Below are 27,776 nucleotides of genomic sequence, written 5' to 3' on the forward strand. Positions count from 1 at the left end.
TCTCTTCTAAATTAAATTATTCAACCATACTACATATGCCTGGCTCAAGGTGGTCACTGAACATCCTGCTTTCCTGTAACCCGTTCATAGGAGTGCAGGTAGGAATGAGGCAAAGATTTACACCCTGAGAGGCAGGTACTGCCTAGTTCCCTATCTGCAGTACCTGTCAGGAATGGAAGAATGACCAGGAGGAGGAACGGTATACCCTTCAGAACAAAGAGAAACTTGTCTGAGGTAGTGGAACTAGACAGTTTTCCTTTGGTTCGTAACTATGGGAATTAATTTGGAAGTGTTGTCAGTCAATACTTCTATAAGTAATTAGCTACTAAAAGTTTATCATTACTGATTTTTTATTGAATCAAAGAGTAGACTAATGTGTAATATGAAATTGAACTAATTGCTGGATTCTTTCTGCAATAAGAAATCATTCTTGGTGGCAAAGACTTAATTTTTAAAAAAATATTTTACTAATTTATTCTTAAATTATTGTATTAAATGTTTTAAGCATAAATACAAAAAATGTAGCAAATTGTATTATCCAAGTCCAATAATATCTTTTTAAAGATAGCTCAAAAGCTATATTGGGAACACTGTCATATTATGTTTCAGAGGAAAACCACTTTATGCTATTTAAGCACGTCACTGTGCAAATATCACTCGATTAGGAATTTGTAAGGCTTTTTCTAAGAACATTCCTTTTATATTGTTTTAATACTATTTTAATGAAAGAGAATTAAATACTGAAAGAATTAATACTGAAAGCACACATGTTGAAAAATATTATTTCCAAGGAAATTACAAGACCTCACTTCTGAAAATATGAATATTGTTATTCTTCTCTAAGTAAAAACCCAGCACTCACTTTCTGATTTTATATATATATATATATATATTATTTTTGGTAGAATGGTAGGATCTTGAGATCATAGGATTAAAGAGTTCACTACTGAGTAGTGTGTAGAGTGGATAATATAAATAGTTCTCCACTGACTTCTTCAAAGTACGACCACAGTCACAAATGTTGATTTTATTTTTTATTGCCGACTCCCAAACACTAATAGTTTAAAAAAATAAAATAAATTAATTGCTAAAAATGGCTTTCGCGTCAATCTGCAGCAGAGAATCACAGAGTTGCATAAGTACTAAAGGACCAATATAAATCTTGTGGACCAGTCTTTCCTCAGAGTGGGCCCAGCTTGGGGCTTAGGCTTGCTACATGTCCTTTGAATGAGTTATGGGTAGGTATAGACTGATCAATAACCCCATGTCAAATCATCATCATGGCTAGGCTTCGCGAACGAAGATTTGAGAAGGGCTCTACCCACACTTGCTACAAGCACGCTGATGGCTAAAAAGGCCAATGCGAGATAGACAAATCCGGTTGCAGAAGGCACAGCAGAAAGACTCCCCAGGTGATACAGACGAGACGCGATTCTTTCTGCATTGTCTTTTCTCCTCGAGAGTGATCCTGCGTGTGTTCTCAAAAGCAGCAGCAGCGTTATAGATGGTGTGTCTCCAGGCCTCTCGATTGGAGGCCAGGGTAGACCAATGGCAGTGATCAATATGGCCAAGGCTGAGGGATTGTTTCAGGGAGTCCTTGTATCTCCTCTTCGGGGCTCCTCTCTTGCGGCAGCCAGTGGCAAGTTCCCCATAGAGCACAATCTTAGGGAGGCGGTAGTCCTGCATCCTGGAGACGTGCCCTGCCCAGCGCAGCTGTGTTCTCAGCAGCATGGCCTCAATGCTCGTGACTGCTGCCTGTTCAAGGACAGATGTGTTGGTCACATAGTCAGTCCAGTGGATGTTTAGAATTGTATGGAGGCAGCGCTGATGGAAGCGTTCTAAGAGACGCAAGTGGTGCCAGTAAATGACCCATGATTCAGACCCATATAAAAGAGTAGACAGTACAAGGGCTCTGTACACACTGATCTTAGTACTTTTCTTCAGGTGTTTGTTTTGCCACACTCTTTAATGGAGTTTACCAAAAGCTCTGTATGCCTTTGCTAACCTGTTGTCTATTTCTGCATCAATCTTACCGTCTGAGGAGATGATGCTTCCCAGGTAATTAAACTGCTGGACTGATTTGAGCTCTGTTTCACCAATGGTGATATGGGGATGATGGGAGACTTCCTGAGGTGCAGGCTGATATAAAACTTCTGTTTTCTTCAAGCTGACTTCCAGCCCAAAAAACTCAGCAGCCTCTGCAAAGCAAGATGTTAGATGCTGCAGAGCTACTTCTTTGTGGGTGACGAGGGTGGCATCATCAGCGTAAAGCAGCTCACGGACAAGATGATTTAAGGTCTTAGTGTGGGCCTTCAGTCGCCTTAGGTTGAACAGGCTCCCATCAGTATGACATCAAATGTAGACACCGTTTTCATCACTGAGGTCTGCTGTGGCCCTTTGGAGCATCATGCTGAAGAAGACTGTGAATAAAGTTGGTGCGAGAATGCAGCCTTGCTTCACACCATTGGCTATTGGAAAGGGCTCAGAAAGTGTGTCACCGTATCTGACTTGACTGCGTTGGTCCTCATGAAGTGAGATGATCATTTTAAGGAACTTGGGAGGACATCCTAAACATTCCAAAATCTGTCACAGACCTTTTCTGCTCACAGTATTGAAAGCCTTGGTGAGATCAACAAAGGTAACATAGAGTCCTTTGTTCTGTTCCCGACACTTCTCTTGCAGTTGTCTGAGAACAAATACCATGTCTGTGGTACCTCTGTTGGATTGGAAACCACACTGACTTTCAGGTAGAAGATCTTCTGCTATGGTGGGTATTAATCTGTTCAAAAGAATTCTTGCAAGGATTTTACCAGCAATGGAGAGCAGAGTAATACCTCAGTAACTTGAGCAGTCTGATTTATCTCCTTTCCTCTTGTACAAGGTGACGATGACAGCGTCACGAAAGTCTGAAGGTAGTTCACCTCATTCCCAACAGCGCACCACAAATTCGTGAAGCTTAGCATGGAGTGCTTGGTCACTATGCTTCCAGATTTCAGGTGGGATTCCGTCAACCCCAGCTGCCTTGCCAATTTTCACCTGCTGTATTGCTTTAAGAGTTTCTCCCATGGTGGGGGCAGTATCCAGTTCAGTTTTCACTGGTTGTTGTGAAATGTACTGCATTGCTGAGACTTGAACTAGTACTGAAGAGATTCTGAAAGTATTCAGACCAACGATTCAAAATGGAAACTTTATCTGTGAGAAGCATTTGGCCATCTGCACAGAGTAAAGGGCTTTGAACCTGGTGTGTAGGACCATAGGCTGTTTCAGAGCCTCATAGAATCTCCTGTAGTCACCCGTATCTGCGCATAATTGGATTTTTTCCGCTAGATTGGTCCACCACTTGTTCTGGATGTCACGAAGTTTCTGTTGCAGCTTGCTGCATGCAAGTCGAAAGACTGCTTTTCTTATCATCTGCAGGAACCTTTTGGATAAGGTGGTGTAGGTCGTTGTAGAATTTATCTTTTTCAGCAGGGTCAGCTTGGAGGGTTGGGGCATATATACTAAAGGGAACAGCATGTTGCTTGTTGTGTAGTGGGAGGTGTAGGGAGATGATACGATCAGAATGACCAGTTGGCAGACTTTTGAATTTAGAGGCAATAGAGATTTTAATCATGAAATCAACTCCTGAGAGATGCCTTTCAGAACTGGGTTTACCTGACCAGCAGAGTGTATAACCGGCACCATGTTCTCTAAGGCTGCCTTCCTCATGGAGACAAACTTCACTGAGAGCAGCGATGTTGATGCTGAGTCATGACAGTTCATGGGCAATTAGAGCAGACGATGCTCAGGACGGCCACTGTTCGCAGTATTGAGTATGGTTCTGATGTTCCAACATGTGAGTGTTAATTTGAGTACACCTTTGGAAGCAGGTGTGTGCCTTTTACTCTTAATCTTTATTTGACCACAACAGAAGATGCCCGTTGGCCGTGGTTAACCAACCAGGTGAAGGATGGAGATGAGCTTTGGTTAGGCCACCTTTTCTAGGCCCCTCTCCGTGTGGAGAAAGCAGTGCTCTCCTTGGAAAAGGCTGCTTGGTCATTCAGGATGCTGTCAGGTGAGTCTGTCATCTCCAGGGTCAGACTCAGGCGACCAATGTCCTGAACCGCCTGCATGCAGGGTTAGGCCTGTGGCTGCCAGTGCACCTTTATTACCTACCATTTCGTCCCTCACCTGTCGCTGCAGGGCTTTTTACAAGTGTGGGTATAACCCTTGAGCCTGAGCAGTGGATTTTTTAGGTGAGGCTCAGCTTGCGCAGAACTGGTCCCACCCTTTACTCCTGAGGTTCATCTGCCAGGGCCTGGCAAGCTTGGATGGTGACAGTGAGGTCCACAGGATGTAGGTTTGATTAGAGTATCCTTCTCTTGGATGGATGGCCTTACAGGGCTAAGCGAGCTCCATCTGCCTGGGTTTGAAATTAGAGTTGTCCTTCTCCTAGGATGACCGCTGGAAGGCTAGTGAGCTCATCCTGCCCATGGACACATTTGACCCTTCAGTTTCGACCTGTCTGGCATGGGAGACCCTACCGGAGGCATATGCCACCATCAACACAGCTCACAACCTCATAAGGGCATACTGAAATAGTTTGGACAAGCCCTTCTCTCCCTACTTTTCCTTCACAGCTTCCTACAGTTTAACCCAGGGACATTTCCTTGCCCTGAGCACCCCTCTAAGACAAACAAAACAAAAAACCAACCAAACAAAAACCAACCAACCAAACACCAACACAAAAACCCACAACCCACAAAACAACAACAACAACAAAAAACACACCACATTCCTGGGCAGAAGCCACAAGCAAGCCAAACCCATCATATCCCACTCCCACTCTCCCACTTCGACAACGCCCAAAGAGGAGCGATCCCGGCATACCCCTGGGCGAGGGCGGGCACACATGTAAGAGGTCCCTGCATTCACTCTAGGCTTGGGCACCCTCCACAGCCCCTGCCCAGCCCAAACCCCCCAGCCTCCAGAGTAAACCCATTACCCATCCCAAACGTCACCCCCCAGCACGCCACCGCAAGCTCCCCTTTGCACTGCCCACCCATGGCCCCCAAATGAGGCCACCCCGCCGGCGCCCCACCTTGGCCCAGGGAAACCCCAGGTCCGTCCTCCCTACCCCCTGCTCCTGCCCGGCCTGACCCAGCCCAGCCCCACCCCCCCATGTCAAATAGCACTGTATCAAAACACAGAATTCTAAATGTATCTTCAGAATTGAGAGTATGTGTTTGACTAACCTAAAGAGCAACGTGCATCTTGTTTATTTTTTCATGAAGTGATTCTCTTTCAGTAAAGTATACAAAGGAAAATGTAAAAGAAATTTGCTATAGGCTTAGCCTAGAAATTCACAATTCCACTTAAGAACAACTTTGTTCACATTTTCTTTGAAATGACAGAGCAAAAGACTATTACGGAAAGAGGATCAAATGGTGCTCGGGTAACTTTGTTGGATCTAGTCAGCAGCGTTACTCCCTTTTCACTTAGGAAACTGAGTGAGAAGGGAATTCTGTGGACAAAAGTGTAAGAGGTTCCCCCCATCCTGCATAGACGAAGTTCATGAATTATGTGCAGTTAACTTCAGCTGAAGATGTAAGTTCTGATCCAAAGAATAAATGGAAGAGAAGAAAGGAAAACAAGGGAGAAAGAGAATAAATATTTGCATCCTATTCTATGTTAGCAATGCATCAAACACTATTCAAAAATAGAGGAAGATAATGCAAACCTCCCACAGTGTTAACTATATATATAGGTCTGAATTTAGGTATGTGTAGAGTATTTTTGCAAGACCATCAAATTTTTCAGTTGCCATAAAAACCTGTTTTTCTCCAGCGTAAAGATTTATTTCTGCTCTACAAACAAAACTCATTTTTTGGTTTACAAACAACTAGACTTATGCTAAAATATAATTGCTGTTGCTTACATAATGATTGTTCTCTGAAGTGTATTCCCTGAAGCTTTGTGCATTTCTTATTCTCTCAGGTGCTTTGAGATTCTTCCATCTCAGTACAGAAAACATAAAGCATGTCATAAGAGGGCATTAAAAAGATCCCCACAGCAGTTTAGCATATGCTGCTTTTACCACATGACTAACATTTTTGCACCAATATATAGTGTGAAAGTGTCTACACAGAAAACTGGAGGAAAAAAGTCTGGTTTCTTAATTTCTCACTTGTAAAGGATCCACTTCAGATCCTGTTGAAATCAGAGGATTTTTGGACAAATGATTAATGTGAAGGGGAAGTGGATGGAGATTTTCAGTAGAATTCCGCAAGGCTTTTTGCAAGGTAGAACTCTCCCACAGTGAAGGTCCACAGATAAGACTGAGACTAGGACAGAAGAGTGTGTGAGGGGAGTGGGGTTTTGGTGTTTTCAGTTCTGCCATAGTTTTTTATCTAGTCTTGGACACATCACCTTCTTTCACCACCTTACTGAACATATTAATAATTTGGAATAGTTTCCATATTGTTTTATGTGCAGTGACTAATCCAGAAGATACCAAACTTGAACTTGTTTGTGGTGTTGTACCCTGTGTTAACTCTCAATGCTCATCAACAGCCTTATTTTGATTGTAAAAGATATCTTAAAATGGTGATCCTAGTGTCTTCTCTTTCCTACAGCTTGTTTTTGTCTAAGATAGTCCTTTGCTTGAGCCATCTTCTGTTCCTCCCTGGAACTGAACTCTGCTCTCATGCTCAGAGATCCTGGAAGTACCTGTGTCTAAAAAGAGACTAGGAGGATATGCATTAACAACTACATCAAAGCTTTGTTTTTTCCCAATTTTTTACACCCTCTTTAGACTTCTAGGACATAATTTTTTTTTTAACACCACCACAGCATCACTTATAGAAAGGTCTGGAAAACATTTCATATGTTATAAACCTATTATTTTGGTGCTGCTCTAGTTGTTTTGCATTCTTGAAGATGCCATTATCCACTCAAATCAGGAGAGTGTGCACAAAGACATGCAGCATACCTGCTTGTTCGTATTAAAGAGGCACAGTAATTTCAACCAAGATACACTAGAGGTATATTTTTGTTATGTAGAGAGGATAATTTCTCTTTCTCAGCATTTTGTACACCCCCACACAGAGAAGCCACAACCTGTTAAATTCCTTGGGGCCCAGATCTGTCATTTTCATTGTTGGAAATATAATAAATGTTTCTCTGACAAAATTTCATTGTCTTTCACTGTATGTAATAAATCATATTACTCCATGTGAGCTTTTCAGAGCAACTTCTTTTAATTCAAATTTGCTATCAGTTTCCATGGAAAATGACAGGAGTAGTTATTAGTCTGTGAGCATCTGTTAATGCTGCTACAGAGAAATATAAAATCCACATTAGCAACTTCCACTTTTTTTTCTCTAACATTTCTAACTTCTGAAACATCTGCTTGAGATATTTTTCTCCTTGCATCTCAACTGATCCGTTGAAGTAGAGAGAGGTGAGCAAGCAGCTTGAGACTTCATTTTGAAATATATGAAATAGGAAAAGCTCAAAGGGGAAACATCTGCTGTGGTGAAAATGTCTGTGCAGGTTTGGAAGGCAAAATTTAAAGACTGAGGAGTAGGAGAAAGAAGCTTTCAGAGTATTTAAAATATGATCTAGGTGATTTTTATAGTTTTCTTAGGTTGTTTGATTTCAGTACTGGGTCAGACAGGTAGACAATATTGTCCAGATTCCTTTTCCTGTATTTGTGCCTGTGTTACTTCTGACTTGAAGGCAAACATGACCTCAGTTACAGAGCATCCATTTAGCTTCAGAGCTATCATTCGTTTATTGCTGTGGCACATGAGGGAGAAACCAGGAGATAATCTTGTACAAAAAATAAAGCTGCCTACCATTCTAATCAAATCTGTTACACTTCAGAGCATCTGTACATCAAGCAGTCCCACAGCACCTTGCTGTCATCCACCTGAATCTGAAAAGGGGCTGTGCAAGAGATGGGTAAGCTAGTCTGTGTGAATTCCCACAGTCTGCCCACAGTAGCAAAGGTTCACTGAATATACACAGAGAAAAACCACTACTGTTTATTCAGTCCCTGACATATGAAACAAGAGGTTACTCTTCTGTATTTAATACATGATTACAAGATTATGGATCCTTGTAATATGGGTCTGGAAGAAATTCTATACCAAATTCCCAGGTGAAGTGTTTTATTTTAACAGAAAGGAAAGAAAGATAGAACAAAAAAAGAAGAAAAACACCCAACTCTAAAACTCTGAGGCCAGCCCTAGCCAGATGTTTTAATTTCAGAGGATTGATTTGTGAAGGATACCAATTTATTTGTCATTGCCAGTAGGGTGACAGCACAGTGACAGCTTTCCTGGTCAGAGGACAAAGGTTGTCCCAGAATCTGCAGAAAAACAAGACAAAAGAAAATTGTGGCTGGAGAGCTAATTCCCATCTCTTTTAACAGAAGGAAAACAGGACTATTTACATCCAGATGAATGCATGGGTAGTGTCATAAATAAGAAAATTAAGTACATTGACTGTCTTCAAGGCAATAAAATCATCTACCACACCTCTTAGTCGGGGAGTCACTACAGTATCTTTAAGCCTAGAGTCCCTGAACACATGGAAAATCAATTATTTTTAGCAAAAGAGAGGTGGAAAATATTTGAGGTCATCCTAGATGGCCTTTAACTTGTTTTATCTACATTTTCTTTGAGAGTTTAAAAACTCCAGAGATTCTATCTGGCTTGTTTAGAGATGAAACGAGCCAGTTGTGGAGAAGAAACCACATCTGACATAGGTAATGTCAAATCCCATAAGCAGCAGTACCTGCAATCTGGGGGCTGTGAGGCCTTTGCTAGATATTATCAGAAGCCATTACATTAGCTGAGATTGGCAAGCAGAGAACATATGTTGCCCACCTGTATTTCTTTTGAAGTGATGTCTATGGAGGACTGCAGATCATTAATTTTTAGAAATTCATGCTCTCCGCAAAACTAAAAGCCCTGCTTATAAAAAGAGCAAAATAAAATATGCAGGCTACTGTGACACAATACACATATTCAGAAAAAAAAATAATTGATTTGCTGAGCGTCTGAGAACAGAGTGACTTCAGGAGTTCAAAATTAGTAGAAATTCCAGTGATTTATAATCAGCCAGCTGATGCTAGTCTCCTGCAGCATAATTACCCAGGCAAGGAGTAGAGACTCTACAGACAAGGGGTGTAGAATGCATATGAGGAGCTAGGGTCTGGGGGCACATTGCAAGAGAATTTTTGGAAGCAAAGCAAAAAACTTGGGGAGGACATTGCTGAGGAAGGTGAAGGTGGGGTAGAAAAGTGCAGGAAAAGCCTTCCTGAGGAACACTGGCCCAGGAAATCCTGCAGGAAGTCTGAAGCAAGGTTGGAAATGATTCAGAAAGGGACTGATGGACCTATACTTGCTGTCTTCCCAGGCTTCATGGTCTCACCTCCTCTTCTCACAGTTCAAGACATTCCACAGTTGTGAGTGTCAGGAACTCTCAGACTCCAGGAGAATGTAGAAGGCAATAAGATCATGACATGCAGCCTGGAGAGAAAGTAGGCTATTGCTGTGGTGAACTACAGGTGAAAACTGCAGTAGGTTGCAGAGTCCTTGCACAGATGTGATAAGTTTTCATATGGAAAAGGAAAGCTATTAATTTTGACCCTACTTTTGATTTAGGTTCAGAGGGGAAGTGTTTAGGAGAGCTATTACCACCTTGGCCGGGCCAATGCTACCTCGGGAACTCATTTCTTTGACAGAAATTACTCATGTTTGACAGTGGCAGGAGGAAGGGAGTCTGATACAAGTGTTCATATGTCTTTGCAGCATGAGAGGAGGGTGATATCACGCTTCTACCCTTCATTAATCAGCTTCCTTCCTGCTGTAAGCCTTTTCCAGGGACACAGTGCAGGCAGTTCCAGGGATCCTACATGAAGGAAACTTTATTCCTATGTGTGGCCTTACGAGATAAGCTATGAAACTAGCTAGAAACATGCTCAGATACTATGGCAAACACTTAGCTTACAGATGCTGGAAAATATCTCTTTGTTGTGATCAATTCAGTAATGACTAAATCAGAACAACATTTATCATAAAGGAGCAGAACACATAACCTCCTCTTTTTAGAAGTATTAAGCCATTATTACTTCAGCACATACCATGTACCCCTTAAATTAAGCAGTCTTCCTTCCTTGGTGTATTTGTATGCCTTGGCTGTCACCACAGAATGGACAAATTTTGAGAAGTTGTTTTGATGATGTAAACTCAGTAATATTTTCATTTGTCATACAAGTGTTTCTTGCACTTGCTTCAGTTAGATGATGTTATAGTGCTAGCAGCCATCTGCTAATTTTACAAAACGTTTGGATTAAAACTTAAGCCAAGCTTTTTATGTTCTTAACAAAAATGCAGTTACCACTAGACATCTAGACTGAGGAAGCAACCTTCATGTATCCCAATCTTCTAAACATATCATATGTTAAAAATATCTCTCTATATATAGAACTATATATAGGGAATGCAAAACTGAGTAGCTAAGTAAAGCTGGGATATATTAAATAAACCACATTATGCTAAAGAATGATTAGCCATAAAAATAACAAAGTTAAACTGGCTTCCAAAATTTAATTATTTCTCTGGGTTAGTAAAAGTAGTTTGATTTTCATCTTAAGAACTGTTGGTGTTATTTCTTTGAGAAAAATAGCGACACGATTTCTCTACATGGCAATGCTTACTTTGCCTTACCTTTTGAGCCCTTGTAAGGCTCAAGGGATTTGTTAGAGAAAAGGATTTGGATTCCCCTCCCTTGCTTCCAGTAGAGATCATTTTGAACTCTATTCAGGCATGAAAGAAATACTAATCAGTCTTTTAGGCTGGAGAGAAACTCCCAAGAGTATGGTATACATGTAAACTCTCCTATAAATATGAATATCATAACAACTGAGAAAAAAGCCACATGAAATAGAGAAGTTTTATTTATTTTTTCTTCAAATGGGGAGATGAAGAAAAGATTTTGCTGGAAACATTGCATAAACCTTGGAAAAGTGGTTTTGTAATCTAATCTTGAGTTCATGTTAGCAGGTTGCATCTGCTTATTGTTTGTGGCTGAAACACAATTTTCCTAAAACTTCCCTGTCCTCTCATAGGGGTTTTTCTTTTCAAGGTGATGGAAGCTTTTTTCCTCTGCTCTCACATGAAAGCTCTTGAGCCATATGGACCAGAAAGGGGAAGACAATAAGAAGCAAAGCAGACTGCTCCCCAGAATACTTTAATATGGTATGTGGATAACTTTATCCTTCAGATAAGCAGTATTGTTTGTTTTTCTAAAATCAAAGACAATTATATTAACCATAGCAATAGCATATGTTGTGCCAGTCTCCTGTTCATTGTAACCAATAGCTGTTTAATACAAGCTCCATGTAGGAGCAGTATCTGCACAGAAGTAGGGAAGACAGGTCTCCACTCCACAGCTGCAGCATCCTGCTCTGCTCCTGTGTGGCCTTGTGTTGGTGCAACTTCAGAGAAAGGCTTATGCTTCGCTCAGATAGGCATATTTACTTGCTGGTTAGGGCAGCCTCCCAGGAGGCAAAAAAGACAATTTTAAACGTCTGAATCTGAAACACAAGTTTAAACTCTGGCTTTTCATGTTCTAGATAAGACCTTTCTGCCTTGCCACTTAACTGGGCAGCCCTACAACTGTCTCCAGCCAGGCCCCAGAAGTGAGCCTGGCTTATGCCTCTGAAAGAAAAGATTTAAGTGGAAAACAGGGGGAGGGTTTTAATCTATGAATCAGGCTATGATCTTAGGGAGTCTCTAAATCTGTGTTCTCAAAATGGATGTTTTTGGTTATCCTCCTGTCTAAGAACCTTTATTGGTTAACAACAGGTCTTTGTGCTCTTGCTGTTTTGGATCCCATTCTGAGATACCAAAGTCCATGCCTTCGGAAGCTCTGTTCCTTTTTCATGCATGTAACTTTGATGCTACACTGGTTTTAAACACATAAATCCTTCACTGTGTCCAGACCTAAGTATATGGTGACAAAAACAGAAGTACTAAGAACAAAGAGAACATGAAATATGTATTATGGAATTTTCTAATATGTCAGGAGAGAAACATTCTTGGATTCCAAGTCAAATTGCATTCTATCTCATTTGCATCAAGGAAACAGAAGCACTAATAATATATGTGTCAAATTAGTGATGGAAATAGCTATGCAATCAAATGATGTAATGATGGTATATAAGTGAAGGTGACCTACTAATGAATAATGTGGGAAGGAAAGATTGACAAAGTGTTAATGGATATGTCAAATCAGCAATGGCAGTCAGTTGCATGGAAGAAGAGAAATTAGTCATTGTAAATTGCGTAGTGACCATCAAAATACGCCCAAAACAATTTCACTTTCTGCAAAGAACTTGACATATAAGACATAAGAACAAATTGGAAAAAAAAAAAAAGAAATATACCATATCTGATTTACTGCTCCAGGTAGCCGGTAATGGTTCACCCAGTGATGCCTTTTAATGTCTAAGGAAAAATATTTGCAGCATGAGTTTACAATAAGCCTCAATTCAGTCTGTGAAGTTTGCACAGTTTCTCCTTAGAGAAATCCAATATAGTCTACAATGTCTGATCCTTATCTGCTGACACTGAGTGGCTAGTGAGTAGCTGAAGTGATATAAAAAATATGTATAAATCAGTATGTATAAATCTGAGTTCAGCAGAAGCTGGAGACTCCTGGTTCTCTGCTAAAATAAAAAATGGAATTTTTAAATAGTGACATCACTTTGTACTTCCTTATAAAATATATTACAAAAATAGATGGCAGCTTCCTAGGCTGAGAGTTTGCTTAGCTTGTAGTTTAAAGGAACTTTTTTTCTTTTTCTGATAGAACTCTGAAAATCTACAGCCATTACCTTGGGACTAAACAGTCAGATCAATGCCATGAAATTGCAGTGGGTCATTCCAGGCAGTGTGAGAGAAAAGAAATCTCTTATGTGTCTTTGTAGTGGTTTAATCGAGAAGCAAAATGAAATATTATATATATATATATATATATATATATAAAAATTATATAGTTGTGGATCATAGCTGCCTGAGAAAATTTTGTATTTTTTTTCTAAACTTGAAGTCATTCTGTTTCATTTGCTTAAAATATATATACAAATTTTTGGATAATATAAGAAGTTATATATTATTTTGTCCACTAGAGGGTACCAGACATATTTCCAATCTTGCAGTAGAAAGCCTCAGAAGCTAAGAAAATAAGTAAAATCAGGTCAAATTAATGTTACTATATTTTCAAAAAATACCAGTGCCTATGTTTAATATAATGCTTTGTGAAAATAAAATGAATTTTCATTTTCTTGAAGAAATAACTTCCTCCAGCTATACAAATTCCTAGATATATTTTTCATGATGGACTATCTCTCAATGTTATCATAAGAGAGAGGCCATGTTACACTGAAATATTTAATGATGTTCTTATGATGTGAGATTTCTACTCCTTCTGAATTGGAGGTAAAATTAAGATCCAGTTATGGATTTACTCTCCAAAAATTTATGGTGTAGGATTAATTATAACTTAAATGTCCTGGCTCTGAATTTACAAAGGCTTTTATTTCCATATCTAATTTGCTATTATTCCTAAGAAGAAACAAAAAAATTAAACTCTTGAAGTATTACTAAAAAAATACTTTGTATTTTATATTTTATATGTTACAGTTTTCTTGCTGCATAGTTCAGTTTCAAGGTGTTTGCCTTTGTTTTTAAAAGAGAGAACTGTAAAGGTTCTTTCCTTCAAACTGAAAGCATTTAATAGACCTTTTCCCAATCCAGGATAATAATGAGTGTTGTTTATCAGAACTGCTGAAGCAAAGTCTGTCTTTTGTGTGAAACTTAAAAGTGGAAAAGTTATGTAAGAGAAATGCTTTCAAAATCCATTATTCTTCTTAGCTTGAAGCATTTTGTGTTGAAGTAAAACTAAACAAATTCAAGCAGTAACTGAAGGACATATCCTTTAAGGTCTATATAGTTACTACTACAATCAATCAATGAAAAGTGTGAATTTATCAGCACTTGAAATCTTTACCAAGATGGGGCTTAAAGAGATGGATGTTTTCTTGTTCAAGGAGAAGGTAGCCAGCATAATGTAGAAACTCTTCAGTGGGTGAAACTCTTCAGCAGGTGTTATCATGAAGCCTGTGGTCATAGTGGTCCCTTGTGGCTGCAGTATTCACTATATGTGATGCATGATAATGAATATATTTTTGCATTGTCCTGGACAAAGGAGTTTGTTGGATCCCAGGGAATACATCACACATTCCTCTCCTTCTGTTTGGAAAATAGAAAAGAAAAAGGTCCAACAAAACAAACCCAAACAGACTTCTTTGGAAATAGTTAATTCTTTTTTCTTAAATGCAGAAATCCACAGCTGACTCTCCAGCAAAACTTTGTTCATAATATTTGCAGTGATAAGCCTATTCTAGACACTTATTTCTGATTTGTATATAATAAAAACAGTTGAACACACTTCATCAACTGTCCCTCTAGATTCTAGAACAGATAACCTTCTAAAAATAGATCTTGTCAAATCCTTTTTATTATAATTTGTCTCTGTGTTTTAATATCCTTAACAGTACTATAAAAAACCTGACTCTTTGGAGTACAAACAATAATGAATTTATAGCAGGTTTTCTCTTGCTTCTACCTCATTAGCTAAGGTTGTTGTGTACTGTTTAAAAGACGGATGCTGAGATGAATTGCCCTGTGAAAATAAAGACATTTTTAAAAATCTCAATATTTAAACTTTATGTGAAAAAACAAGCTCACAGTGAACTGCAAGTTTAGCTCAGATGAGGCTGGCTGAAAATGCCTGTTGAGTTTAAGATTCTCAAGTGTTCAAAGTACTTTCTGGCATAAGAAGTTAATGGTGAAGTCACTACTGCTACTTTCAAAGTCTACTATTAACAATGAAACAGCAACTGAACAACAGCCTGGACATACCTTCCTCTCTTTTAGTCTCACAGTATACCGAATAATATACATGCACATTAAAATGTACTATCTCTTCATCTAAAGAGATTATTTACCCTTTTTGTCCCTAGTGAATGTCATATATACTCTCATTTCTAAATAACTTGTCTGAATTGACCTTCAGTAATTCAGTCTACCTCAATGCAACACATTAACACGTTGCATTCAGATTATCATCCAAAAGACGCACATTAGAAAATAAGCTTGTCATTTGCGTTATCACATAAGTGCAATTAGTCTTACAATGAGGGTTTGTTTTGAATTTATCATTTATATCAATGAACAGAGCCTTGTATTTCTTACAAGATGATCAGTGACAAAGGACCTAATTCACTGCAACTAGAAGGCAACAAGTAGGTTGTCTTTGGCTTCTGTGAAAAATGAATTAAGCTTTACAGGTTCTATTGAATAAAGGAATTTGTTAATTCTTGAAATTCACCACCTCCCTGCAAAACATTACTGAGTTTTAAATTTTTATTCTATAGTCCTTATTGAGGTCTTATAGTCATGAAATCAAAGGTGGGGTGAAACCCTGGATCATATGTTTCAGCCCACTTACTGTCATCTCCTTTATTCAGAAAAACTTGTGAGACACGATTTTAAAAAGGTGTTGGCTTAGTTATAATTTTCTAAAACTTTGTAGTTAAAGACACAAAATGTTACTTTGATTGCTTTTTAACCCTCTGTTAGGTCTCTAAAATAAAATAGGTATTTCTAAAATTCAAAAAAATAAGTTTCAGGTGTCCCTGCAGGGAAAGAAAGAATCACACACAGTTTTTTTTGCACATAGACATTTTATGTCTGTTTTATGCCAACATGCTTATGTAAACATTTTGATGTTCTACTTTCTGAGCATAATGAAGACATCTGAGACCTAAATTGTTCTCTGTAAATACTTTGTGCTTCGTCCCTTCTGGCTACTTGTTAGTGTTCATATTCAAAGAGGATTGTACTCCACTGCAACCAAAAATGTTAAGAGCTCAGTCCTGAGTAGCCCTCATCTAGGCACTTAGGGAGGATTTGAGAAATGTGATCTTCTAGTATTGATGTTAATGTAGTTATTTTTCCAAAATATTAGTCTTAATGGAGTAGATAAATGTATTTGCACTATGTCAATGTGTATATATTTCCCCTCAACTTGGTTCCTAACAAGAAAAAATTTCTTTGGGTTACTGGGTAACATTCTGTTCTCCTCTCAGTTTATCTATTTATGAGCCAAATCTCAGAGCTACTGATCTGACACTCACTTCCTGGAAGGAGCAAATTTGCTTTTAATCTAAGCACTCTGCCCTTTCACAGATATGTCTGGAATTTCTGCTTTACCAAACTCCACCCAAACTTACTTTCCTTTCAGGAAGAGTCCTGAAGGGTGTATCCTGTGAGTTTTCCTGACACCTGGCATGGAGCCAAAAAATATTATTTCTTTTGGAAATCCATCTAATTGCACCTTCAGCATTTCTTTATTTCACATTGGCCTCTTATTGTCAGTGGAAGCATTACATACTAAGGCAGTGAGGATGTTAGTTCATTTGGACAGATTTTTCTTCTAGTAGGAAATCCACTTCCTGCAGTTTAGTGTTCATACACTAAAGTGGCAAACTTTGTTCTACCTTAAACCCTGAATGTCATATAAATCTAAATACAACTTTTTTTGATTACCAAATTCAAGTTATCTTCCTAGTGTTGAATAGTGGTAGATTAGTCTTGGCTGGCTTCCAGGTGCACACTATACTGGTCTCTTACTCCTCCTCCTCAGAAGGACATGGAGATAAAATAAGATAAAAAAACTCATGGGATAAGATAAGGTTAGGGCAATTACTCACCAGTTACCATCATGGGTAAAAAAGACTTGACTTTGGGAAAACTAATTTAATTTATTGGCAATTAAAAATAGAATAGCATCATCATCATCATGGCTAGGCTTCGCGAACGAAGATTTGAGAAGGGCTCTACCCACGCTTGCTACATAAGAAACATATAATTAGCATATAAATATGCTAGCATAATAAGAAACAAAAAAACCTAAACCCACCTTCCCCTCACCTGTTCTCCCCTTTTCTTCTCAGGCTCCTTCTTTCCTTCACTCTCAAATCCTCTACAGCTCCCTTTCCAAGTGATGCAGGGGAATAGGGAATGGGGGGTGCAGTCGGTTCATAACATCTTGTCTCTGCCACTCCTTCCTCCTCACAGTCTTCCTCTGCTCCAGCCTGGTGTCCCTTCCATGGGATACAGTCCTTATGAACTGTCCCAACATGTACCCCCTCTAAGGAGCACAGTCCTTCAGGAACAAGCTGTTCCAGCATGGGTCCCCTGTAGATGACAGGTCCTGCCAGAAAACCTGCTCATGCGTGAACTCCTCTCCGTGGGCTGCAGCTCCTTTCAGGGTATCTCCACCTCCTGCAGCATGAGTTCCTCCATGGACTGCCTGCAGTGTAGATCTCTGCTCCACCCTGGACCTCCACGGGTTGCAGGGGAACATCCTGACTCACCATGGTCTTCATCACGGGCTGCAGAAACATCTCTGCTCTTGTACCTGGAGCACTTTCTCTACCTCATTCTGCATTGACTTTGGTGTCTGCAGAGTTTTTCCTCTGACATTTTTTCTTTCTCCTCCTTCTTACTGCTACCCTTTTTGCCCTTTCTTAAATGTATTTTCACAGAGACTCCACCAGTGTTGTTAGTGGGCTATGCTTTGGCCAGTGGTTCCATGATGGAGCTAGCTGGAAACGAATCTGTCGAACATGAGGGCAACTTCAAGTCTCTTCTCACAGAGGTCATCACTTCAGCCCCTACCTCCCACTGCCAGACCTTGTCATGTAAACACAATATATCAATTCATACACTTTTTTAACTAAGTCATACCTTAAAATGTGTATATGTCTCTCATATATATATATATATATATATGCAACTTCAAAATTATACATGCCACTATAATCCTCAGAAGTGTTGTGTTTCTTCAGGCAGTTCATACCACAGGTGGGGTTCTAGGCTTTCTTGATGTTCATAATTACTATAATTTGGGACATAAATAATCTGACTCTCAGGTAATTTTGCTTTATTTTACTTTAATTATTCTTTTCTCATCATTCTTGTTTATCCTTTTTTACGTCATCACAACCCATTTCATCCCATCTTGACTCATTCCGTACTTGCCCTAAAGGTTTCAGATACTTTCATTTTTCTTGAGCTTTCTGAACTTTGTTTTCTTTTACTCACAAGAGCTTCTTATCATCCATCTGCTTTGTTGCAACCCTGAGTTCCACCTGGCCCTCTAGCATATTTTTGTAAATAAAACAGTGCTTAACCAAAGAGATATGGCAGAGTAAACATGGTGATTCCTGGATCACAAACTTTCCCTTTACTGTATTTTTTTTTAAATTATAGCTTGTATATATTCTCTCTCTCTTTTTGTTTCCCTAATTTAAATTGCTAGACAAAGAACACTTTTATGCCCTAGCTCTTATCATGACTTACTAAAATCAAATGTATTTGTTGACATGAAAGAAATGGGAGAGGTTCCAATACACTTACAATGTTTTTTCTTGGTGTGGCTGATGTCTCTTCTATTCTTTCATACTGTTGTACTTTCTCTTGGCATTATTTTTTTAACTTCGCTATCTTGTTCATTAAGGACATTTGAGCAGAGCAAAAAAAATTCAGTAATATGCAATCTTCCAAATCTGCTATCTTTGTTTTAACAGAACATCCTTTCAAATTAAAAATATCCTGACTGGTGCAGGTTAATTATGCATGAGATAAAACTATTTCTTAACTATCTCATACACAAAGTATGTGCAAATAATACTTACATAGCTTAATATATTGTTATTTAGAAAAGGGTTTTTAGAATTACGGCTCCTCATGATTTCATGGCAAGGAAAAAATGAATTTGTTTATCTTTCTGATTGCAAGTAAATAGATAGGGTGTTATCCTCATCACTGTTTTCATGGAAGTTCTCTCAAATGCTGCAAATTAACTCAGAGACTATATAGCAGTACAATGCCAGAGCATGGAGATAATTCAGCAAATAAAACTTTTACCAGTGAAATAGATGTTCCTCATTTACATTGCATGCATATAAGTGCAGGAAAACAACTCATTACCACTATTTATTAAGAGAAGATGAATGGTGTAAGTGTGGAAACAACCATATCATAGAAGTAACAGTCAAATACTCTGGAAGGGTTAATGAAAATAAGCATGCCTTACTTTTAAAAATACCATGTATGTCTAAAGACAATGAATTTCACAGAAGTTGCTAAGTGCTTAAAATGGTTTAATATATTTTAATGGAGGCAGTGAAATATGAAAGAAAAGTTTCCTCTGAAATGAATGAAAAACAAGGGCATTCATTTTCACAGATGTTGCTAAAAACATCTGTTACTTAAAGCTGCATCAACTTTAATTGGATACTATTCTTAACTCTCTCCCACTCTTCGTTTTCCTAATAACTGATTTCACTAGGTATTGATTTCTGTGTGTAGGAACTCAGTAATATATGATATTACTACACACTGCTAAGTTTTCAGAAATGTGTGGGTGTTTTATCATTAATACATTGCAAAGAAAAATCTGTACATGCACAAGAGGGTTTTGGTCAAATAGGTTCACACAGATGATTTCTCAGAAGTTTATGTGCTTAACACCTTCCTAGAGGTCATATGAAGGCTGAGTCAGAAGCCTGAGCTCTTTAACAGAATCCCCACTTACTCTGATGGCTGATGGAAATGAGAAATGAATAATTATTTTTTGTCTTTGCTACCTGGTATGGCAAGAGATGCAACAAGTCCTCTCCTCATTTCTTTTGCAATGTGTGGGATGATGGTATTTTCCTGGTGGCATGTTCGCAGGTCTGCTATCAGGAGAGCAGTAAGCTTGGATCCATGCAGAACAGTGTCATCTGTGTCAAGGTAGGAGAGCAGAGCCCAGTCCCTGAGGAAGGCAAAGTAAAGTAAGACAGCCTATAAAATGAAATGAAGGGAATACCTGACATGTTCTGTGTGCAGTTTCCTACCTTTACAGAGTAAGGTTGCATTACTACTAGATTCTTCTCTGACATTTCTTTTTCTTCCTCTTTTTTTTTTCCTCTCTTCTAGGTTCAAGTAATCTGCGGTGTTTATGAGTGAGTGGATTGTCCAGATTTTTATGTTCTTGACAATGTCTATGCTCTGCAGGTTCCATTCAGCTACATTTTGCAAGGGCTCGCTGCTTCCTAATGTTTCACAGTGTAAGCTGTAACTCAACAGCTTTATTTTCTTCCTGACTGCATTTCCTCTGCCTTCAGTTCTACATTCCCACCTCTTTTCTTTTGGAAACTATACTCTCTTATCAGCAGTTCTACTGTCAGTAAGGCAACTGAAATGATGGCCTTAGATTTTATTTGGTTTTTCCTGTTTTCTGTCTGCCCCTCTGCAAAGATAGCTTTCTGATACACCCCCAAAACTCCTTTTTTTTTTTTTTTTCAGGAGGAGGACAACATCATCGGATGCAGCTGGTGCCTTCAAGTCTCTTCAGATTAAATCACATTAATTTACTGCAGGATCATTATAAAGCCATTCATGGATGCTTGTATACTGAGAAATCACATTTACCAGCTAACTGAATGGGTGAATGTAGAGGAAATTACAACCTTCTTCTCTGAAATCATAGGCCTCTTCCACTTGAATAACAAGAGAATTTCTACTAGCTGAGGGTTATTAGAAGACATACACTGGGTGTCCACATCATTTCTGTAATGCCTTAAACTATGTAAAATGCAATTTGTAAAATTTTATTAAAAATCTTATCCTTGGAAGAGATTCCTATGGAAAATTACAGAGTACCATCACATTATCACAAAGAAGATGGGGTACAGTGAACACCAGAAAAAAAAACAATAGAGGTTAAAGAGAAAGGACTGAAGGAGGATCAGAAGAGGCAAATGTATGAAACTTCAGTAAAATGGGATTGCAGGATCACATGATTGTTATCTACATTTATTTGTAGGGTTTCAGGAGTAGAAAATTATTTCTATATAGTACAGGAGGAGTACATATGGGAATGGTTAGATAAAATAAAAAACTCACCAACACCACTAAAATGGAGTTTAAATGTTGCGATGCTTCTGCTAACAGGGAACTTTCTTCCAATAGAAAAAGATCCACTACAATGTCTCTAATGAGATATATATGCTGCAAAAAAGTTCAGGAAACATCTGTTTTTCTTTCTGCTCATAATTATTTTTTATTCAGTAATTTTGAAGAAACATTGAAATGTTTTCACAATTGTTATGTAGGACTTTGAGAACAAGCCTGGATAAAGCACCAAAAACAGTAGGGATAGATAACCTACTATGTTACATGACAGTGTACCACATTATGTGATTTCCACTGCTCTCTGGTTTCTCATGGAATTTGAGTTGTTTTGCATTTTTCAAGTCTCACATTACTTCAATGAGAAGCCAGCTGAAACTTGCAATTAAGAGTTTCTCTGGGTTATTTTGGCTGCATTTGGCTTCGAATAATGAACTGTGATGAGAAATGCACAGGGATGCTCAGATAAACTCTGTGAAATACAATGTACATATTTAGTCTTGCTTTCCTTCCTGGTCAGTTAGAAGAATCAGAAGCAATTAGAAGTCCCATTGTTCCAGTGTGATAACTCTCCAGGACAAGGAGTGCTTAACTCTTGAAGGAACTCTTCACAGAAGGTTTTTCTGCAGCTGTCCTCAGGAATCAGTTAACTGGAAGAAATCTGTTAAATAATTGATTATTATAAATAAATATGTAGGATAGTTATTACAGTATTTTTTTAAAGACTTTCTTTCATTATCTTTACAATACACGAAGTGTGTGTCCCTAAGTCATGTTACTGTCTAATATAATGGAATAGCTTGGATAAGAAAGGATCTTCTAAAGTAATCTAGTTCAATTCCCCTGCAATGAACAGGGATATCTTAAACTAGATCAGGTTGCTCAGAACCTCATCCAGCCTCACCTTAAATGTGCAAATGCACATTGCCAGTTCATGTGTGGCTTTTCATCCACCAGTACCCTCAGCAGGTCTGCTCTCAATCCCTTCATACCCCAGCCTGAATTGATACTAGGGGTTGCCCCAACCCAGGTTCAGGACCTCGGACCTGGTTTTGTTGTCTCTCACGAAGTTCACATGGTCCCACTTCTCAAGCTTGTCCAGATCCCTCTGGATGGCATCCCATCCCTCATGTGTGTCAGCATCACCACTGCAAACTTACTGAGGCTGCATTCATCACTACTGCCTATGTCATTGACAAGGATATTAAATAGGACTGGTCCCGATATGGGCTCCTAATCTCCATCTGGACATTGAGACATTGATCACTAGTCTCTGGATGTGATCATCCAACCCATTTCCTATCCACTGAACAGTCCACCCATCAAATCCATGCTTTTCAATTTAGAGAGGAGGATGTTGTGGGACACAGAGTCCAGATAGATGACACATGTAGCTCTTCCCTTGTCCACCTACATAGTCACTCCATCAGAACTAGTACTGCTGTGGCTTACGGAAGGAGTGGCACTGAAAGATTCACTATACAACCACATAATCTCTCTCTCTTTGTAGGGTATAGAATATAATTGGTTTCCAAGACAGATAGAACAAAAGGTAGAACAAACTATGAAACACTGTGAGATTAGTAGGTAATTTTAAAAGATGAAAGAGTTGGCAGAAATATGGAAGACACAGGTCAGCATTTACCTAAATAATAAAAAAAAGGAATGAACCGTTGACTCACAGCAGTGACAGAGATTGAGAAAGAACCCAGTGGCAACTTGGGAAATTGATGCTGATCTTTTTCCATGACATGATAAACTGGGAAAATTGACTGAATTTGAAATAGCTGACAGAGAAAAATTGGGGATAAGAAAAAACATATGCACATACCCCAATCTAGAAGAGAAGAAGAATAGTTAAATCTTAGAATATAGCATTGCAGCACCAGCTGTGGAACATCAAGGATGTCTCTTAAGTTAGTTATAAAATCCACCAGACATAGGTAATTGATTTCATGGAAAGATTGTTAAGGGAGTTACTGAAGAAGTATGTTTCTTGTTTTATGTGTGAGTAGCTTTATTATGAATCCTGTAGGATTCTTAAGATTCATTAGAAGAGAGAATCTGTAGATCTTTTTAAAGACCATCTGTTTTGATTCTGGTATCATCACCTTGTCAGGTTATGAGGAACACTGTGTTCAGTAGAAAACAACAAATACAGTATTGAAATTCGTAGGATGTATTTTTCTGCTTAATAATGCAGATGCCTTACTTTCCTCATTTTAAAGTCTGTTTCAGGGAACAATTGAAGTCTTTCTTTCAATTTTGAAGATTTTTGTTTCTTTGAAGAATGCTGTTTTGAAACTGGGAACATTTTTTTCTACAGGCCTAAGCTTTGGTTAATTTTTTCCCTCCAAATCAGGGATCCTCCCCCCTCCTATTTGATTTATTATTTGTCTCTTTAGAAATCTGAGTTGAACACCTTACAATGCAATATTTACAGAACCGTCATAGCTTTTTGATTTATCCAATGTAGGTTATATGATATGTGCAAAATACACTGACATTAGTTCTGGGGTTTTTTTCTAAACTGCAGAAACATAAAAGACTTTGATGCTTTTGTAAAACTCTATTGAAGCAATTATATTTTGTTGCTATTAATTTTTATTAAGGCAGAGAAAACCATAAAACTTTGAAACTTTTCAAGTAAAAGTGTGCTTTAAATGTAACAGTTCAATATTTGAATTATACAAAGGAATCTTGGAAGGGCAGTAGGGAATCAGCTCACGGTTTGCATATGGGCACAACACATTTCTCATTAATGTTAATTGGATTTATAAGCTTGCATCAAAGGAAGCATATAGGCTTAAAAGTAACTTTCAGTCATGCTCAGATTTCACCCCTCCTTTGGCATTTAATGCATTTTTCTAGAGCTTTTCTCAAACTCTCTTTTGAACTAAACATAAGTTTACTGTGGGTCATAATGATGCACGGTTTAATCACTTTACCAAGGTCAGCATAACTAGTCCACTTAAATAGAGACTTCTGTCCTTTCCTAAAAATATTCTACATGCTCTGTTATGATTCACCTGAAGGCATTTTTCTGAATTACATTAAGAAGTAAATAGATTTCTGTGCATTTGCCCTGAAAACATTGCCACTCTATTTTGATCATAAGCAAAGGAAAACATATAGTGGTTTCCTCAGTAGCTCATAGCCCACTATCCTATCCTTTGCACCCTTCTTCTCTCAATACTGGAGACTGGAGAAAAGGTTTTAGTAATTGGTTCCTCTAATGCAATAACACAGTTATGCTAATGCATATTTCTTCAAACAATTGATATAAAACAGTAATCCATCTCACTGGGAGTATAGTCAGGGCTCCATTTTATACATCTCTATCTATAATTACATGAGTGCATTATGAATCTGCAGTAGACAGGATTGTATCACTATTTATATTGATATTTGTTTATTCATCTCAAACAAGGATGTTCTCATTGTTCTCCTGATGCCAGGAGAGTGAAACAATGGCACTTGATGATGCCCCCTTTAGCTGACCATTAGCAAATAGCTTCCCACAAGGAACTGGTTGTACCACGGTGCAGACAGTGAGAATACTTTACTGATAGCTGCTGACCCACAGCTGCCATTAGGGCTTTGCAGCATCAGACAATCCTGAAATCAGAGTAGGATAATTAGAAATAAAACCAAATCTTAAAACTTTCCCCCATCCCTCCCTTCTTCCTGCGCTCATCTTCACTCTTTAATTCCCTATCTCCTTCACCCAGTCATGCGGGAGGATGGGGAATGGGGGCTGTGGTCAGTTTACTACATGTTATCTCTGTTACTCCTTCCTCCTCAGTGAGAGGACTCCTCACACCTTCTCCTGCTCCAATGTGGGGTCCCTCCCACAGGTGTCAGTCCTCCAGCAATTTCTTCAAGTACTTCCCAGAGTCTACAGTTCTTCTTCTTCTGCTCCACTGTGGGTCCCTTTCCAGAGTGTGCAATCCTTCAGGAACAAGTGGCTACAACTTGCATCCCCCACAGGGTCACAAGTCCTGCCAGCCCTGTGTGCTCCTCTCTCCATGAGGCCACAGGTTTTGCCAAGGGCCTGCTTTAGCATAGGCTTCTCACAGCATCACGGCCTCCTCCAGGCACCCACCCGCCCTGGCGTGGGGTCCTCCAGGGGCTGCAGGTGGATCTCTTTTCCACTGTGGACCTCCACAGGCTGCAGGGAACATTCACAGCTGTCTCACCATGGTCTTCTTCACATGCTGCAGGGACATCTCTGCTCTGGCTCCTGGAGCACCTCCTCCACCTCCTGCACTAACCCTGGTACCTGCAGGGCTGCTCCTCTCTTCTCTGGCTGCAATTTCTCCTGAACAGTAACTTTTCTCCCTTTTTATATATGCTATTCCGGAGGTGTTACCACCAGCACTGATGAGTTCAGTCTTGGCCAGTGGTGTGTCCACCTTGGAGCCAGCTGGCATTGTCCCTATTGCACATAGGGGAAACTCCTGGCAGCCGCTCACTGAAGCCACCCCTGTAGCTCCTCTGCTATCCAAACCTTGCCACACAAACCCAGTGCACCACAACAGATTGGGATTTAATGCAGAATGAAAAAGAAGACAACCCCTCCACAACAGAGTTACGTGTGCCATCTGTGGTTTTTGAACTGCAATTGTAAACCAACTTGTAAATACTCAACATCTTACTACAACTTCCCTAGTTGCAAATACATTTCATAGCACTGATGACCTTCCACAAAGTGCACCTGGATTGTACATTGAACTCTTCTTCTGCAGAGCTCCTTACACCTCCATAACTTTAAAATCATTGTGCAGATTTTTCCTCTCAAATGGTTCTGGCTGTTTAGATCCCCTGTGTATAACCTCTTACCATTCTGTTGAAATCAGGTAAAATTTTACTCTCCACAGGGAGTGAGTAGCATCCCCAACAAATACACTAGTGGTCTATCCAGGGCTCTAAGGATTGATAGGCCTTTTAATCAATGTGATACTTCCCTGATTTATTTTTATAAAATAAAAACTCATCTTCCAATGTATTTCTTGCAAAATATTGTCCTGAACTGCAGACATTTGTTCAAAAAGAATAAGAAGAAAGTATATATAATGTATCATATTATTGCAGAATGCAGCACAATTGTGCAGGTAGACATTGATCAAAATACTTGTTGACCCATACTGTATTCTTTGTTGGGGATTAGTAAAAGAATCAGACCTTCTTCCTTCCCATTGTAGATCCCGTTTTGATTAATTTATGCCTTCAGCATACCTGGAATGTAGTCAATCAGGGACTAAATACAAAGCCATTATTTATTTGATTCATCCCACATTCTTTATGCACTATAATCAAATGAATACACATCATACTTCTTTCCGGGAATCCTGCAAATTGCTAAGAACCTTCTCTTGTTCTGATAACAATTGATCCTTGAATCTTTGATGGCTTTGTGTCTCAGCTTTCATTACAGTTTGTGCTTTAAGAACTGAGTTGGTAGGACAGCATCTAAAATTCCCAGCTAGTGTTTGGACAATCTTCTTGGCAAACTTCAGTGTCACTGTAATTAATAATTCTCAAATCTTGCTATATTAAATGCTTAATTGCAGGAGAGTTTCTATGAAATCAGTATTTTTTCTGCATTAGAGAGACTTTCAATTTTTGCTTTTTTACTTATCATCTTAATCTGAAGAATTTTTTTAAAAATTAAAATGAAGTTTCATGCTAACCTCTGACTGACTCACAGATATGCATTTTTACCTTTCTCTCCCACTCTTCCCTTAAAATTTTATATAAGTTTGGATTTTTTTTCACTTAAAGAAGCACAACTTACGCTCTGTGCAAAACAGTTATGACTACAAGGCAGGGATCACGTAGCATAAGGTCTTTTTTATAAAAGCAGAGTACAGTGTTACAGTGAAGCTGGCACAGATGTGCATCTCAAGATCAAAAAGAAAAAAATATGATGAGAGAGGGAGAATTGTTGGTTTAATGTCCATGAGGAATTCTTCCCAAAGTGCACCAGTGCATCTGTTGTAGATTTGCCTATATGTATACTGACAGTTTTTGGGGTATTTATACAGGTGAGCATCTGTACATAAGATCCTAGCAGACAGCTGTTAGGTGAAACAAGGTGGTGAGGTGCTCCTGTTATAGTTACACATTAAAAAAAAAAGAAATAATGTAAAAATGGAAATTTTTTCATATATGAGACAGGTTCTCCCCTCCCCACAAAGGACTGTAATAGCCTTAGTTCCCAAATGCCCAAATTTTTACAGTAGTCTGCCAAACAACCACTGCAAAGATTCTGTCCATCTGTGCAAAAGATATCTATAACAATACTAGGTTTTTTAAAATGCTTATTATTAATTTTATTGGTAAAATGTTAAAAAATATAATTATGAAATATCACCCTAACATTAGATTCATCCAGACACGATGTTATTTTTATTTTTAGCTGATGTAAGATGAATAAAAAAGAAGTATCGTTCTCTTTACATGATTGTCTTACAAAAAGGACAGGGAATCATTTAAACCACAGAATGGAAGTTCATTCAGCTGCTTCTCTCTTCTTTAAGTATGAGAGAAACTTATATATAATTTCATCACATACTTCTGCAGTCAACAGCACCTTTACTGCTGAAAACTGACCTTCATTTCTGTCACAGAACACCATCGTAAATCCATTTCACTACTTGATATGGTTGGTTGAATTACAAATTATTGCCT

The sequence above is a fragment of the Myiozetetes cayanensis genome, unplaced genomic scaffold, assembly GCF_022539395.1.
Source record: "Myiozetetes cayanensis isolate MyiCay16 unplaced genomic scaffold, myiCay2020 scf7, whole genome shotgun sequence".
In the NCBI taxonomy this organism is placed as follows: domain Eukaryota; kingdom Metazoa; phylum Chordata; class Aves; order Passeriformes; family Tyrannidae; genus Myiozetetes; species Myiozetetes cayanensis.